Source organism: Triturus cristatus, chromosome 10 (assembly GCF_964204655.1).
Source record: "Triturus cristatus chromosome 10, aTriCri1.1, whole genome shotgun sequence".
Taxonomy (NCBI): Eukaryota; Metazoa; Chordata; class Amphibia; order Caudata; family Salamandridae; genus Triturus; species Triturus cristatus.
The window spans coordinates 1,208,513,661-1,208,526,840 of record NC_140593.1 but is presented as its reverse complement, the minus strand read 5'-3'; positions in this window follow the sequence as shown (position 1 = coordinate 1,208,526,840).

Sequence of the window (13,180 nt, the reverse complement as noted above, 5' to 3'; positions counted from 1 at the left end):
AGACTCGTACAATGACAAGATGACATGGGAGGCCAAAGCCTATTTAAAGTTGATATTTGAGTATTATTTCATAACTTTGAACTCTTATTGATGATGCTGCTGTCCGTGGTTCTAGAGAGCACTAACCACTATAGCTGTTATTACGTCACAAATCCCTAGGAGTCGCTTCCTAATCTATATTGTGGCATCATTCACCGGAGACCCCTATGAGTGCTTATTCTGTGATCTGAATGGAAGAGGCTGATGGGGCCCTCTGCTGCGCTGGGGGAGGGCCCCAGATATTCCCTCCCGCCAGCAGTGAAAGGGCCAGGCCACGCCCTCTGCTGTGCTGGGGGAGGGCCCCAGATATTCCCTCCCACAAGCAGTGAAAGGGCAGGGCCACGCCCTCTGCTGCGCTGGGGCAGGGCCCCAGATATTCCCTCCTGCCAGCAGTGAAAGGACCAGGCCACGCCCTCTGCTGCACTGGGGCAGGGCCCCAGATATTCCCTCCTGCCAGCAGTGAAAGGGCCACGCCCTCTGCTGCGCTGGGGAAGGGCCCCAGATATTCCCTCCCGCCAGCAGTGAAAGGGCCAGGCCACGCCCTCTGCCGCGCTGGGGGAGGGCCTCAGATATTCCCTCCCGCCAGCAGTGAAAGGGCCAGGCCACGCCCCCTGCTGCGCTGGGGGAGGGCCCCAGATATTCACTCCCGCCAGCAGTGAAAGGGCCAGGCCACGCCCTCTGCTGCGCTGGGGCAGGGCCCCAGATGTTCCCTCCCGCCAGCAGTGAAAGGGCCAGGCCACGCCCTCTGCTGCGCTGGGGAAGGGCCCCAGATATTCCCTCCCGCCAGCAGTGAAAGGGCCAGGCCACGCCCTCTGCCGTGCCGGGGGAGGGCCTCAGATATTCCCTCCCGCCAGCAGTGAAAGGGCCAGGCCACGCCCTCTGCTGCGCTGGGGGAGGGCCCCAGATATTCCCTCCCGCCAGCAGTGAAAGGGCCAGGCCACGCCCTCTGCTGTGCTGGGGGAGGGCCTCAGATATTCCCTCCCGCCAGCAGTGAAAGGGCCAGGCCACGCCCTCTGCTGCGCTGGGGAAGGGCCCCAGATATTCCCTCCCGCCAGCAGTGAAAGGGCCAGGCCACGCCCTCTGCTGCGCTGGGGAAGGGCCCCAGATATTCCCTCCCGCCAGCAGTGAAAGGGCCAGGCCACGCCCTCTGCCGCGCTGGGGGAGGGCATCAGATATTCCCTCCCGCCAGCAGTGAAAGGGCCAGGCCACGCCCTCTGCTGCGCTGGGGGAGGGCCCCAGATATTCCCTCCCACTGTGATGTTTCTGGCTCTGACTGCTCCGCCCATCTTCTCGAACCTTCTTTCCCTGAGAGATCAAGGGCTCTTTAACTGGACAGATGCCATCAGACACAGAATATATGTAGGGGGAGATTTTCAAAAAAGTCACGCAATGCAGACTGTGCTGCGCTGCGTGACAGGGAGGGAGCAGGAGACCGCGATATCTTCAGAGCTGTGGCTCTCTCCTCCCCTTTCCCTTGCGCCGTCGCTGATTTCAGCTGGCCTGCGCCATGCACACACCTTAGCGCTGCAGCGCTACAGTGTGTGCATGAGTGTAGCATTGGTTTTGTACAGGAAGGGTCTCCTTCCTTTACAAAATACTATGCTAGGCATGGTGCAAAGCTTTTCCCACTTTGCATATGTGCTGCACAGTGCAGCATACATGGAAAGTCGGAAAAACACGGAGAAATGAAAGCATTTCTCCTGTTAGCGCCTCCTTTGAAGAGGTGTTAACTTTGGGTGCAAAACTATGTTTACCAATTTTTATAAATAAGGTTTTGCATCAAAAGACATGGGTGGTTGCATGGGAACGCCAGTGTACCACCCATGTAACGCCCTCTCGGCGCAAAGTACCCCAAAGCAGTGCTTCGCTCCGCTTTGCGCTACTCAAAGGGTGCTTTACAGTGTAAAACAGCAAAACGAAAACACTTGCGCAGCTTAGCGTCACTTTTGTGACGCTAAACCAGCGCAAAGGTTTGAAAATCTCCCCTGTAGCCTCTTAACTTGAACGGCAGCATTCCTGCGTTACTCAGAGGATATTCACTCCCGCCAGCAGTGAAAGGGCCAGGCCACGCCCTCTGCTGCGCTGAGGCAGGGCCCCAGATATTCCCTCCTGCCAGCAGTGAAAGGACCAGGCCACGCCCTCTGCTGCACTGGGGCAGGGCCCCAGATATTCCCTCCCGCCAGCAGTGAAAGGGCCAGGCCACGCCCTCTGCTGCGCTGGGGGAGGGCCCCAGATATTCCCTCCCACTGTGATGTTTCTGGCTCTGACTGCTCCGCCCATCTTCTCGAACCTTCTTTCCCTGAGAGATCAAGGGCTCTTTAACTGGACAGATGCCGTCAGACACAGAATATATGTAGGGGGAGATTTTCAAAAAAGTCACGCAATGCAGACTGTGCTGCGCTGCGTGACAGGGAGGGAGCAGGAGACCGTGATATCTTCGGAGCTGTGGCTCTCTCCTCCCCTTTCCCTTGCGCCGTCGCTGATTTCAGCTGGCCTGCGCCATGCACACACCTTAGCGCTGCAGCGCTACAGTGTGTGCATGAGTGTAGCATTGGTTTTGTACAGGAAGGGTCTCCTTCCTTTACAAAATACTATGCTAGGCACGGTGCAAAGCTTTTCCCACTTTGCATATGTGCTGCACAGTGCAGCATACATGGAAAGTCGGAAAAACACGGAGAAATGAAAGCATTTCTCCTGGTAGCGCCTCCTTTGAAGAGGTGTTAACTTTGGGTGCAAAACTATGTTTACCAATTTTTATAAATAAGGTTTTGCATCAAAAGACATGGAACGCCAGTGTACCACCCATGTAACGCCCTCTCGGCGCAAAGTACCCCAAAGCAGTGCTTCGCTCCGCTTTGCGTTACTCAAAGGGTGCTTTACAGTGTAAAACAGCAAAACGAAAACACTTGCGCAGGTTAGCGTCACTTTTGTGACGCTAAACCAGCGCAAAGGTTTGAAAATCTCCCCCGTAGCCTCTTAACTTGAACGGCAGAGCTCCTGCGTTACTCAGAGGAGGGGTAGTCAAGAGTCCTCGCATTTGTCTGTAACAAACAGGCGCTGCACGGCAGAGCGTTCCTGCGCGTTTATGTTTCATTACAAGCGCTGCCGACACAAAGCCGCGTCTCAGGTGCTCGCTGGTGGCGTCTGAAATCCTCAATTAAGAAAAGAAAGTGTTAGAACAGTCCTATTACATTTCCCTTACTCAGAAATGAACGCTGCTTGGCGAACAGTCATTGTAACCAGCCGAGCGAGTCCTTGTGAGCCTGAAAGCGCAGGGACAGGCAAATGCCTACAGCCGGAAGGGTTCACGGCTGCAAAGAGTGTGAGGGCCTTTTCATTGGGAGGGGGAACACATTACGTTTAATTGGTGTTTTAATGCCGCATACGGTACAATAAAACAGCCACAGCGGCGTCCCGGAGGCAGCAGAAGGACTGCCGGCATTTATTCACCAGTAATCCCTCACTATTATCTATGCTGGCCTAGAGGCGTCCGAGTCAGAGACACTTACATCTCTGCCCTGGTGATCCGCGAAGCCTGATGGCGCCGTGTCTCATGTCCGGCGACTCCTCAATGGCTCTGAAGGGCCGGTGGGGCTGGGGCAAATGAAATCAGCTTAACCCTTCTGACAGATATGTGCAAATCTGAGGAAAAATTGTCTAATTTCTACTGGAAAAATAGTTAACATTTCCAGAAACGACATGGAATAAACATATTCTTTACGGGACCAATGCCAAACAAGCACTGGCAATGCCAAAAAGGTCTTGCTTATGAATGAAAATGCCTTTCAAGTCACTGATGGGTTTAGCCGCTCAATATTTCATCATATATAAACTTTGCCACTCATATTTGCACCCATGCATCCATTCACCCACCCACGGACTCATTTGTGCATTCACCCTCTGACACAACCACAAAAACTGGGTGTGAGTGTTTGATTGGTTCTGATGCTCCGTCCATCACCACCCCCTTTTGTACCGCTTTGTTCGCCATAAGTTGGCAGGGTATGCTCAGACGTGAGTCCCTTGCTCACTTTGCCACTGGATTCAAGCAAGCCTGGCTGAAGATGGCTGAAATGCCAGAAACCGGTCCTAGGAAGCTTGTTTCTGGTCCAGGGAAGGCATGGCTTGGCAGTTCGGGCTGGACTGTTCCCATGAGGCACAGGGTCAGACTGATTTGCATATGGCCATGTCTGAACTGGGGTGGCAGAGTGGGCTAAAGAACGGTGATGGATCAAACCCAGATCTGTTGACTGGGTGTGAGTGTTTGATTGGTTCTGATGCTCCGTCCATCACCACCCCCTTTTGTACAACCACAAAAAGAACACAAACTCAACAACATATGCAAGACACATTAAAAAATATAATTAATAAAAGGAACATTCTGCTGTCCAAACACGGCAGGAATATGCTATAATGAAACTAAACATGACAGCGGGTGTCGGTCTGGCAGTGATATTGTACATGGCCCACTATATACCATAGACAACAGCATCTTTTAATGGTCTCCTGGTTTAGAGGAAGTGGCCATGGGGGTTGCAGCACACTGCAGATGAAATGAGTGACATGTAAGCGGCCCGCTAGCACTGCCTGGGGAGCTGTCATAGCCGCTTAAAAATTTAAAATTAAAAGCGAACAGGCAAAGAAATGAAATCAGAACTAGGAAATGCGGAAATTGATAGCGAAAGGACTGGCCAACCAGCCAGTGCACTCATTTTCAGGTGAACTCATTTTCAGGTGGATGTGCACATGTGATCCGAAAATGGCGTAGTTGACAGGACGCGAGAGCCAATGACTGACGTGGACTGAGCCGCTACCCCATGTAATACGTTAACATGGATGGAAGCAGAGTGTAAATGACACTCGGGCAGACCAAAGATAAAAGAGCACTGACCTAAAGGCCCAGCTTCTATATGGATATATTTTTTATAGATATGGGTGTTTGTACTGTTTGCTTTTATATTACAAGATTCCGGAAGGCAGCTAAGGCTGTCAGGCTTCTGAAGAGAATAGTTAGTTAGTTCTCTTGTAAAGCGCATGGCTGCCCGAAGGCTTCCCAGCGCTGGGTGGTCGAGCTGCGGTGGAAAACTATGCCTATTGAGGTTACTGGGGGAATAGTCAAGTCTTAAACTTTTTCCTAAATCTGAATTCCTCATCTAGGAGTCTTTATTCGCGGGGCAAGGCATTCCAAAGCTTGGGTACCAGATGTGTGAAGGATCTTCCTCCCCATCTTGCCCTCTTGATTCTTGTAGTTCTAATGAAGCATTCTTGAGACGATCTTAGACTTCTAGCGGGGACGTGTAGCAGGACCAGGTCTCTGATTTCAGGGGGAGCTCTTTTATTTATTGCTTTATGTGCCAGGCAAAGGGCCTTGTATTTGATGCTTGCATCAAAAGCAAGCCAATGAAGCTGTTTAAAGTGCTTCCAACACGAATTACAGTGCACATCTTCTATCCCAAGGGTTGTGAAAGGGGGTAGCTAAGAAAAAATGCTTTCCTACAAAGGTAATCTGTGAGATTACACATAACAAAGTACCTGATTGCAGGCCGTAACACAGTGTAAAAAGTATCCAGCATTAAAGGCCAATTGGCTTTAACATATGTTTTCATAATAAACAGATCAGAGCTATGGCATATGAAATACTTTTTCCTGGTGAAGCAATCAGGTTTGTGGCTATCATTGACTTGCTACCATAACTAACTCAGATTACCAACACCTGCCAACCGACGTGTGCCTAAACCTCCGACCTCCTTCCTGCAAGCTCTTCCCTCTCTCATGCCTTCTGAAACTCCATCTAGGACTCTCGACTCTAGCCTGCAAGTTCTTCCCTTCCTCATGGTTTCTGAAACTCCACCTAGGACTCTCGACTCTAGCCGACCCAGTCCTTCCACCATGCTACCAGCTCTTGCCAACAGATGCGTTCCCATACCTCTAACCTCCTGCCCGCATAATCTTCCCTCACATAGGGATATTGAAACTCCGGCAAGGGTTCATGACACTGGCCGACTCAGCCTCACTACTAGGCTACGAGCATATCCCATCAGAATTGCTCCCACTCCTCCGGACCCCTACCCGCAATAGCATCCCTCCTTTAGGGATATGGATACTCTGCACCGCAGAACTACCAAGCTAACCCTTAGCACCCACAACTCCATTCTGGATCTAAAGAACCTCCTGCGCCTCACAGAACTCTCCTTCTCGAACTTCAAGCTCTCACAGAACTCTACTCCCCCGCTTCCTCTGAGCCCCCCCGTTCACCCTTTACCGCTATCGCTGAGACACCTGCGCCCTCGCAAGCAGCCTTGCCACCTCTCAGAGGAGGAAACCCGGGCCCTTCTCTGTACCTACAAACTGCCCCCGCAACGCCTAGCCTTCTAGACCTCACGGAGAAAGAAGTTGCAGACCTCCTCATTAGATACGATTCGGCCCTGATTAGCCCATACCCCCCCGGATCTGAGTGACGAACGCCCTATCCGCACGGTTGCAACCAACACCAACAGATCAGCTACTCTCCGCTACAGAGGAGTGATCAACAGCAACCTAGCGCTAGTACCCATTTCTGCCTCTACTCTAGACGCTCACTCCGACCCCCCACTATCCGGCCTCCTAATTAACTGCAGCTCAGCAGTGAAGCATGCCTCCGATGTCACCGATCTCATCCTGAGACAAAAATCAGACTTTGTGATCTTGACTGAATCTTGGCTCAATGAATCCTCATCGCCCTGCCTGGACCTCTGAGTCCCGCTCAACTACAACATCGTAAGGCTGGACAGGAAATGAAAAAAAAAGGAGGAGCATTGCCTGCATCCACCGCTCTACCCTCCTCGTTACTGAACTTCTGGCTGATCCTACAGACTCCTGTGAATACCTTGCACTTTCCATATGCAACACCACCACCCAACTGTGCAGACTGCACATCTTTTACCACCCCCCAGGCACGAATGACACCTTCACCGACCTCCTCATGGAAATCATCACAGCCAAGGCCTCCCTAACTCTAATGACATTTCCTTGGCGATTTCAACTTGCACTGGAACGACCCCAAGGACCCTCAGGTCAACGCCATCAGAGACTTCTTGGCCGGCCAAGCCCTTACCCAAGCCTGCTCACTCCCAACTCACTCAGAAGACGCCACTCTGGACTGGATCATCACCAAGGATTCAGCGGTCAAACTTATCTCTATAGACTCATGTTATTGGTCTGGCCACCACACTATTACCTTCCTTCTTCCTGGCACCCACAAGATTTGGACACCACAACCCGTGATTCCCAAACGTTGGGTTAGAGATACCAAGAACCTTGACCATGGGAAGCTGGCTGCCCGCTGTGAGTCTGACCTCCCCCGCCAACTCACTACGGTCAACAACCTCACTGATCATTATTCTACAGCTATATCCAACATTCTCGATGACCTTGCTCCGCTAAAACTAAAAAGAACCCAGATCAAAGACAGGAATCCCTGGTTCAACGGTTCCTTCAACATGGAGAGGAGATCCCTCCGGCAGTCAGAACGTAACTGGAAACAGCACCCGTCAGCAGCCCATCTAAAAGTTCTTCGTCAGTCCAGAAACGCCTACAGTAGGAAAATCCTCAACGCAAAAAAAGAATTCTGCAGAACAGAACTGGAGAACGCCAAGAACAAACCTCGGAAGCCATTCGACCTGGTCGAACATCAATCTAACAAACTAGCTAAAACCTCCAAAGAAACCCCTAAATCTCTAATATCATGCGAGGAATTTTCCTCCTTCTTCTGTGACAAAATCACTTCCCTAGAAAACAAACTCAATTTCGCAACGCACTCACAAACTATGCCTGCTTTACCTCTTTTCTCCGCACTGCCCTCCCACACTTCACCCTAAAACCTAGCGCACTGGTCCAACTTTAAAGTCTATGACGAACACTCTGTTTAGAAAATTCTATCTTCCTTAAACCCGAACAATCACTATAATGATCCTCTCCCTTCTAACTGCCTAGCCGCCTCTTTTCAGGCGATCATCCCTTCTTGGACTGCAATAATCAACGCATCCCTACTACAGGGATCTATACCTGACTCTCTCAAAGCCGGACAAGTCGTCCCCATCTTAAAAAAAACTACGATGGATCCTGCTTTCCCTGACAACTATAGACCGATATCGAACATCCCACTCTGAGCGAAAGTTCTGGAGAAATGTGTGCAACAGCACCAACTTCCATTTACTTGATGACTTCCAATCCGGGTTCAGACCTGGGCACACCATGGAAACCACCCTCCTCCACATCGTGGATGACGCCCTCCAAGCCCTCGACCAAGGCAAAACCTGTCTCCTAATCCTCCTAGACCTATCCTCGGCGTTCGATACGGTCACCCGCGAAACTCTCCTGGATCGCCTCAAACTCCGTATGGGATTGGATGGCACCGTTCTTCAATGGTTTAGGTCCTTCCTCCAGAATCACTCACAGAGAATCCTAATCAACGGTAACTTATCCGCTCCCTCTCCGATCACGGTTGGAGTCCCCCAAGGATCAACCTTGTCCCCTACCCTCTTTAATCTTTACCTTGAACCGCTCACAGAGGTGCTACGTTCCGCCAACATCGCCTATCACATGTATGCCTACGACACACAGATCTACATTATTTATTTATTTATTTATTGTGACTTGTATAGCGCACTATAACCCAGGGGTCTCTAAGCGCTTTGTTAGGATCAGCTATACAATAAAAAGATGCATCAGATTAAAATTTAGCGGCCACCCCACGCTTGCTGGAAAAGCACAGTTTTTAATTGCTTGCGGAAGGGCATTAGTTTCTTTTCATTGCGGAGTTTCAGCGGTAGTTTATTCCACATAGCTGGCAAAGTATGTGAGAAAGCACGCCCACCCACAGTGGTCAGTCTACAGCGTGGCTGAACCAGACATATGGAATCAGCAGATCTAAGCACCCTCCCTGGTTTGTAAAGGGACAGGCGAGATTTCAGATAGGTGGGTGCTCTGCCATGAAGCGCTTTGTGTACAATGCAGAGCCCCTTGAACATTAGCCTCTGCCTAACTGGCAACCAATGGAGTTCCCACAGGAGGGGGGATGCCTGGGTACTCCTTGGTTTCTTGAAAATGAGCCTGGCAGCATCATTCATGACCGTCTGCATTCTGTTTAAGAGGCCCTGTGGGAGTCCTATATACAATGAATTGCCATAGTCCAGCCTAGCCAAAATCATTGCAGAAACCGCGCTCCTTAGGGTGGAAAAAGAGAGCAGCGGGGAAACTTTCCTGAGTTGGCGAAGGAGGCCGACGCAGCAGCCCACCACAGCTGTGACTTGCTTTTTCATGGACAGCTTGCTGTGCACCTGGATGCCCAGGCTCTTAACCACCTCAGCCGGTTCTGGAGGCGTGCCCAACTCCCCAGGCCAGAAACGGTCACACCAAGGGTTGCCAGCGATGGTAATCGGCAACACCTCGGTTTTGTCCGGGTTGATTTTTAGGGAGTTGCCGGACATCCAGTTAGCTGTACTTCTCAAAATGTTTTGCAGTCTGGTAAAGGCATTCTGGCTATCCTCCAGCTGGATAATGATCTGGGTGTCGTCTGCGTAGTTATATACCTGACAGTCCATTTGATTAAGCATTCGAATCAAAGGCTGTAGGTATATATTGAACAATAGGGGTGACAGAGCAGACCCTTGTGGGACTCCGCAAGTGATCGAGGTTGCGGTAGAGAGCATGTCACCTAATTGCACTTTCTGCGTCCTCCCTTGAAGGAAGGATGTGAACCATGCCAGTGCTATGCCCTGAATGCCGAAGTCCCTCATCCGCGACAGTAGTTGTGCATGACACACGGTATCAAATGCCGCGGAGAGGTCCAACAGCACCAGGGCCCCCGGGATTTTCTTGTCTGCTCTGTTCCTAAGTTCGTCTACGATTGACAACATAACCAGCTCCGTGCTGTGATTCGCACGGAAGCCTGCTTGATTCGGCTCTAGCAGCGTGTTGCTTTCCAGATGTTCTGAAAGGGTGATAAGGACATGCTGCTCCAGGACCTTCGCCAAGAATGGTAACTGGGAAATTGGTCTGAAGTTCTTCAGACATTTTGCGTCTGCCCCCGGTTTTTTTAGCAAGGGAATCAGACGGGCTTCCTTGAAGGCAGATGGCACTTGACCAGTTTGTAGAGAGAGGTTCAGGAGACTCAGCACGTCATCCTTAATGCCCGGGAGTGCGAGTTTGAAGACTTCAGGTGGGCATGGATCCGCCCTAGAGCCGGACTTGACCCGTCCCGTGAGGGAGACTAAACTCTCCTTTGTAATCAAGGGTAGATTAGAGAGCGGGATTATAATTGGCAGTATGGCTGGGATATCCACCGGTGGACAGTCAATTTGCGAGGTTGCCGTAATTTCAGTGACCAAATCAATGACTTTGTTGGTGAAGAAATCCTGGAACTTCTGACAGTCCTCCTGACTAAAGTCCGGGGGCTGTTCCTTGTTCTTCCTGAGCTCCGTGAGGACTCGGAAGACTTCTTTCTGAGGGTTCGTGGCCGTAGAAATCCTCTCCTCGTAGAACTCGGACTTCCTGGCTATAATCGCTTGCTTATAACCAGCGAGAGCCCGTAGATAGTTACTACGAGAGTCAGGATTGTAGTTTTTCCGCCAGGTTCTTTCCAGTTTGCGTAGCCCACGTTTCTGAGCTCTGAGTAAGTCATTATACCACGGGGCCCCTCGTTTCCTATCCGTACGGTTCACCCTACAGATTGGTGCAACTTTGTCTGTGGCATTCTGAAGTTTGTCCATGAGTGCCCCACAGAGGGCCTCTGGGTTGAGGGGGCAATTGTTGGCAGGGGGGTTGGTGCGAAGTAAATTTATCATTTTATCCCCATCAAACTTATTCCACTTCCTAACTGCCTTCCATCCTCCTTTGGTTATTGTTTTCAGTCTGTCCGCCAAAACCTTGCCTCTCACCAAGTGGTGGTCAGACCATACGCATGGCAGAGCCGCAGCCATGTCCTGGACAGGAACTGTCGTCCACACCAAGTCTAGGGTGTGTCCCTTAGCATGTGTTGGGCCTCTTACTTGTTGAGCCAGATCTAATGAGGTTAACGCCTCATCGATCTGTAACGCCTGACCATCTTTTGGGACCTTCTCCCAATGGTAATTAAAATCCCCCATTATCATTACCTTGTCATATCTTGAGCGAATGTCCTGGGCCAGTCTTATGAACAAGTCAGGGAAATCAGGCGAGGTCCACGGAGGGCGATAGACTAACAGAATCAGCAGACAATCCGTCCCTGATTGCAACTTAACGCCCATCACTTCCGCGCCTGCCAAATTTTCCGTCAAGACCCTTTCAACCAATAGGCGTGAAATTAAATCTCTAAAATCATTAAAATCTCTTCCCCTGAGGACATTCACTCCCTGAATGAGGCCTTGAAGCTGACGGTGCATTGGCTCACCTCTAACCAGCGCAAACTTAACGCAAAAAAACTGAATAGCTCCTTATCTCCCCACCCAATACCAATTCAGACATTCAGGAATGGATCAAGGCTATCACAGCGTTAAACTGCCCTCCGACCATTGTGGACTCTGCTAAATCCCTGGGAATAACCCTAGACTGCAACTTGAATTTGCGTGGCCATATCAACTCGATGGCCAAAACTGCCAGATTCCACCTGAGCTACCTAAGACACCTGAAACCTTTCCTCGACACCCCAACCTAAAAATGGCAACCCAGGCACTAGTCATCTCCAGACTAGAATATGGGTGCTCCACCCTCGCAGGTCTACCCAAGAACTCTTTGGCCCCATTGAAAGCCTGCCTCAATGCAGCCGCCAGACTCCTAACAGGTTCAAAGAAATTCAACCATATCTCTCCCCACCTCAAAGCTCTAAACAGGCTCCCTCTCGAGGCCAGAATCCAACTTAAGCTGGCCTGCATCACTCACAAGGCTCTATACTCTAATTCCCCAGCTTTTCTCCGACAGAAACTCATGATATCCGGTGGAGCCAGAAACTCATGATCCGCCAGAGACCATTTGCTCCAACCAGCACGCTTGCGGGGAAACAAAATGTACAATCGTGCCTTCTCTGGGGCCGCCCCAAGAATATGGAACTCACTCCCGCCCACCATCAGAAGACTTCCATCTTTCGCACATTTTAAAAAGGAGGCCAAAACTTGCCTGATGGGCAAATTCCTCTCCTAGCGCTTGCATTTCAATCACCTCAGCGATTTTGTTCCTCCTTCTATTACGGCATTATCCATGGTTCTTCCGGATGATACCTACCCGGCACTTCTGGGCATCCCACCCGGGAATTGAGACAGTGGTTCTCTCATATAATGTATCTACCTGTTTTTATCCCAACTGTATCCGGGATATGTTACTGCCTATTGTTTCTTTCCTTATATAATGCATCTACCTGTTCCTATCCCAATTGTATACACCCCTCCTAAGACTGTTTTTACCACCTGTCAATCCTGTAAAGCGCTCTGATACCCTCACGGGTCTGGTTCACGCTCTATAAAACTCCCAAAAATAATTAAATAAATAAATAAAACTCAGGCCTGCTGTATTCAACTTAGAATTTCCCATAAGGCAAACATCAGATATGCAGTCACAAAATTATACAAAATTACAGTTGGCAAAGCAAAATAAAATAGCTTCAAAGAGGGCCTAACAAGGATTCTCACAGTGCAAATCTTCTATTCCAAGGGGTTGTTAGATGGGTTAACCAACACACAAACCGTTGTCTCCTATGGTATTGTGCAAGATTCCGTGTAACCTACAACAGAGCAATAACAACCCACTCTTAAAAACCTATTGACTTTAATATATGCTTTTCATGAATACTTCAGGCCTTCTGCCTTTATCATAACCTTTCATAACAAACAATCAGGCTCATAGTCTTTATCAGTAGCGTGTCACCATAACCAACTCACAAATCTACTGTGTTGGGCATAAGATTTTCCACAAAGCAACCATCACATATATCACAATAAGAGTACAACTATATACAATATTAGAGTTTTCAAAACAATGTAACATCCTCCGTATGAGAGCCTAAAAAAGATGGCCACGGTTCACATCTTCTGCGCCCATGGTTTGTTCCGGGGGATCATCGAAATCCAAACCCTTGCCTTCTACAATAATTTGTGGGATGTCATGTAACAAAGTACCTGCTTAGAACAGTGTA